The following is a 5,300-nucleotide window of genomic DNA, read 5'->3' as shown; positions in this document are numbered from 1 at the left end:
GGCGGTTATCATATTGGACTCCTGGCAGAACCTCCTTGGAAGACCGAGAAAGGGAGTGACAGGCCTGCGAAGATTAACGAATGGATGGTAAAATTGTTTTCTCTATGGAAGTGATGAAAGGCAGCAGCCGTCTGAATATGACTCTTGGATGAATGGAAAAACCCACACAGGACTACAAAAACATTTGTCTTCAACTCGCTTGCAGAGACTATCAGAGGTCACAAAGAAAAAGGAAAAATATATGAAAATAACAAGAGATGTGGAAAACAACAAGAAAGGATTGGACAGAATTGTGAACATCATTTGGACAGAATTGTGGATATTAAAGCAGCAGCAACAAGATGATTGGATCCCTTTCGGAACTTGAAATATGGGTACCCCCAACAAAAATTTAAAATTTGGCTCTGTAATTTGGAATTAATGTGATTTGATTTGATTGGTCTGTTAATAAAAAATATTTTAAAAAAAAGAGAGAGAGAGAGAGACTTCAGAGAAGTGTGACTGGCCCAAGGTCACCCAGCAGCTGCATGTGGAGGAGCAGGGAAGCAAACCCGGTTCACCAGATTACAAGTCTACCGCTCTTAACCACTACACCACACTGGCTCTCCAAAGGGAATTGCATGCAAACTATCCTTTTTTTGTCATGCAGATGACACCTGCTGAACTTCTATTGTCTACATGACTAGAACTGAAGGTGCAAGGAGCCCTGTCCTGTTTTACATCTGCCCTCCTTAGTTCCAGCTGCTGTTTCCTTACTTGTGCCTACACAACACACCAGCACAGTAGTTACATAGTGACCTGAACTGAGACACAGTGAACCACTGTGAGTATTGTGTGTGTGTGTGTGTGTGTGTGTGTGTGTGTGTAGAGGGTTGGAAATAGCTCTGCCCACTCCAGTAGTCAGAGCTTCAGTGCCTTAAACAGCTGTATGACAAGCAGAGCTTGCTCTTAAATGTTGTTTTGTGTTGTCCTTTGATTCTGCTTTGTTGTAGTTGTTCTTAATTGTATGTTGCTCCGTTGGTTTTATTTGCAAACTGCTCTCTCGGGGTTTAATGGCTCATAAGTAATTTAAATGCATAAGATTCAGCTGGTAAAAGGCAATGCTTTCTCCAGCTTGTAAATTCAGTGGTAAGGGGTGTGTGTGTGTGTGTGTGTGTGTGTGTGTGTGGAGACTTTACCTGCTGAATGTCTTCCTATCATACAACTCTTTTCCTGCAGTGGAAGGGTGGGGGCGGGGAAATAGAGGTGGAAACCTTATGAATACCTGTGACCTAGCAGAGAGGGCAGGATGGCTCACCCTGCATTTTATTTGCGCAGTGGTTGGGGGTGTAAACAAGCTGACGGGATAACTAAACAACTAAACAATTGAGGAAACCATCCTGGGCCCTGGCACCCTTTGGAAGCCAGCCTTACAGTGCATTGCATGGGCGGATATTTTTAATATTTCATGATCCTGGCAGTTCTAGAATTAGAAAATGTCCTGGGCGCTCACACTCGTGTGTGTGTGTGTGTGTGTGTGTGTGTGTGTGTGTGTGTGTGTTTCCAGGCCTTAACAGTGCCTGAGAGGAAACAGATAGGCATTTAGAAGAGCATGAATAGTAAGTTCAGGAGCTGGAACTGCTTCTCCCAGAGGGACTGCGTTGCTGCCTCTTTCATTGCAGGGTTAACCATTTCCTGCCCCTGGAGCTCCCCGGCTCTTGAAAATAAGGTGAATAGCAGGCAGTTGGGAAATGAAGGCTGCCATTCTGAACACAGGCTGCCGCACGCAACACACAAATTACATGGGGGTAGTTGCATTCAGATATATGAATATATGGCATACCAACATGTGTTTAATTGGAGAAATGTGCATTGAATTTGTGTGATGTCTTCTTGGAAACAAGCAAATGCAATGAGAAGGTGAGAGTAACCCAAATGGACAGATCCATTTGGAGTAGGGGTTGTGGTTTGTGTCCCCTTTGCCAGTCTTGAGAGTGCCAACAAAGCCTGGCCTTGCTACCTTCTGCAGCTTGCTCTGGATAAAAGTCCAGTCTCTTGACAGGCCACTTTGCATCTTGCATTTTTTTTTTCTGCAAAGAAATCAATCCTGCACCTATGTAGGAGAAATTTCCAGGTGCAGTTTTCCTCATCGCAGCACTGCAGTGACCTTAGAAACACCCTCCTGTTTCAGCAAAAGTCTTTAAAAACCTGCTCAGAATTTGAAGCTGGCAATTTGAAGCTCCTTAACTCTGTTTCAGGAGAAAACAAAAGCAGGTAGGTCCCCCCGACACGCTGGTCTGGGTCGCTTCCATATATGTTAGTTGGTCGTTTCCTGTGTCTGGGGCAGGAGGAGCAGGACAGGACAGGAACAGCACAAGAAAAGAAGCAGCTAGGAGGATGGCCGCTTCTCTTTTATAACATGTCACCCAGTTTCCAAGCCCGGTGTGTACATGGAGCAAGTTGCTCTGTCTGAGGGTCGAACTAGACCAGGGGTATAAGGAATCTGTGGCCCTCCCGGTGGTGCTGGACCCCAGCTCCCATCATCCCTGCCAAGGACCACACTGGCTGGGACTGATGGGAGTTGGAGTCCTACAACATCTGGAGAGCCACCAGTGCCCCCACACCTTACCTAGACCATTGCTCACATGTACATGAGCCTATGCCTTTTCCTCTGCTACATGGCCTTTTGCCTTTTGGTTCATACTTAAAATTATATCCATGGTACCTGCCAAGCTTTCAGCCACGATTCTTCTGTTTGTTTGTCTCTAAATACCTGTACACAGGTAGCAATACCTGCACGCTGTCCCATAAGCTCTTCTTGGGCTATATGGCTTTGTATACAACTCTTCCCTTTTTGCAGTGGACTTTACCTCTGTGTGCAGTATTTCTCAGCTTACGCTTTGAGATTTCGCACACCAACAGCACACTACACGCCCTCTTATCCCCTGAGTGAATCCATAAGGCGTGCCATCGTATTTTGTTTACCTAAATCCACGTTTGGTTTTTAAGGCTGCAGTTCTAAGCCTACTTAGGGCCAGTTCGGCTAGATAACTAGAGTGCTGTGATGATTAAGATCTCCCATAGTTTAGAGGTGGTTTTGTCGTCCGTTTTCTTCGATGGCTGCCAATCGTGATGACTCTATTCCTCCAGGATCAGAGGCCGCATGCCTCCTCTGTACACCAGTTGTGGGTTCCCACAGCAGAATCTGGAACACCACTGTGAGGAACAGGATGCTCAGCCAGGTAGGTCCTTGTTATGAACCAGAAACCAGGCTCTCCTGCCTATTATTATTATTAATAATAATAATAATAATAATTAGCAGCCTCGTGCTTTGCCGATCAGAGAGGCCAAGCTCTGTGAAAGGGTTTTAATCTTCTCTTTCTTTAGAATCATACAGTCAGACCTCAGGGATCTAGCCCTCTGCCAATGCAGGAGTCTTACTACTACAGCATCCTTAGTAGAGGATCATCAGGCTTATGCTTAAAAACCTCTATTCATTAAAATAAACAAAACCCAAAAACCAACTACTGCTAGCTTTGCAGGGAAATTAATAGCTGCTCTTGCATTCCTGCCTTCTCTTCAACATCATGTTTAACTTTTCTTGCTGTTAATTAGCTGCTATTTATTTATTCTGTTAAGTGACTTAGCTACCATATTCCAGGACCCAATTCATTCCTAGTGCGATGTAACAAAATTCTATAAAACCCTAATAATATATAGAACCATAAAATTAAAACCACTTTATGCCACTTTCAAACCGAGCTGCAGCTGTTAATTGCAATAATTGATCAATTTTAAAAAGCAGATTGAAATGTCAATGTTTCTTTTAAAAATAGAGATGGGCCACCTGTATTTTCTAGGGACGTGAATGCCACAGGCATGGGGACTAGAGTGGGAAAGACCTTGTCCCTGCTACCTGTCAACCTCCTATTGATGGGCCCAGAGAGCAGCTTCTTAGTAGCAGACCCTCAAGTAATTGACAAGTTCTCTGAGGGTTCCTCCAGAAGAGAATTCATCCTGATTTGTCTGCACTGTACTTAGGCAGAGTTTTGACTGTATCTAGTTTTTACTGAGTTTTTACAGAGGGAAGTAATCAGACAATGAGCATTCATCCTGATTTGGTTACATAGTGTTTACAGGTTTTCCTGTCAATTGTCCATGCATTTCACACTTTTCAATGCATTTCCCCATCACTTTCCTAACTGCAAAAAGTTATGTTATTGTGGTTTTTTTAAAAGGTAGATTTCAAGTGCCAGGGCAACAGAGTGCCTTAATCCACTTTTGTTGCCCGAACCTAATTTCCTTGGAATGCACTTGAATCCCTCCTGCAAAATACTCATTCTGGAGGCACCCTAAACTCAAATATGTTTTCCCCGAGCCAAATGTAACGGCATTGCTTGTTGGCATGACAAATGACAGTGGGAAGAATGTAGGAGAAAGGGAACGCCCACCCAGTGCTCCTTGCATACCTGCACCCTCGGGCCCTTGGAGGAGGTGCTGTGGGGGTGGGAGGGTGGGAAAGGTGCCCCTTCCAAAACAGGTGCAAAACGTCTTCATCAGGATTTCAAACTGCCAGGGGGCTGGACTTTGGGGGCCCATGTGAAAGACTTGCTTCTTTTCTTAGGCCCTTCCCCCTGCCAAATCCTCCCCCTCCCCCTCTGCCCCCTTCCTCTGAATTAGCAAGTTTGTTCTGAAGCCTTCCTTGGCCACCGAAGGGTAAAACAAAGAGGCCTTATTCGCGGCCAGCGCTGACAACCGAGCAAGTCAGACAGCTGTGTTGGGCCTTTGCAGCTTGAAGTGGCCCATTATGGCCCATCCTCGGCCACTGCGTGCCAGAGCTGAATGGAGCTGTGAAGAGAACTGAAGTCCTTTCTCTCCAGCTCCCATGTTATTTCCTCCTTCCGGCAACAGAGGGAATATTTTTAGAGGAAAATGCCCATAGCAGACGGGTTCCATTTAGAAAAATCTCAGCTAGGAGGCTTGGCCCTGCCTATTGCCAGGCTTTGAGGGATGGCGGGGGGGGGGGAGAGAATGCTCCAAGAACTGGTGACTGGGGGGGCGGGGCGGGGTGGTTCGTGCTCATGTACAAGGCCGGGTCATTAACAGCAGTGCCAGTCTTGTCTCTAATGCACTGGAGGAGCCCCCCCCCCAAATCTCCCACTGTTTGACCCATCCTGCAAGCTGTGATGTAAGCCTGAATTGGCTGAGGAGGATTCCTCCAGCAGCGTCGGTACTGCAATACAAGTACAGAACAATATGGGGCATCTTTGCTAGTCCCATGTTCTCCATCCTCCTCACCAGGATTTTGTACAATCTGTGAT

Source organism: Podarcis filfolensis, assembly GCF_964270895.1.
Source record: "Podarcis filfolensis genome assembly, chromosome: 2".
NCBI classification, from domain to species: domain Eukaryota; kingdom Metazoa; phylum Chordata; class Lepidosauria; order Squamata; family Lacertidae; genus Podarcis; species Podarcis filfolensis.
The sequence above is the reverse complement of the archived record's forward strand: the minus strand, read 5'-3'. Positions refer to the sequence as shown.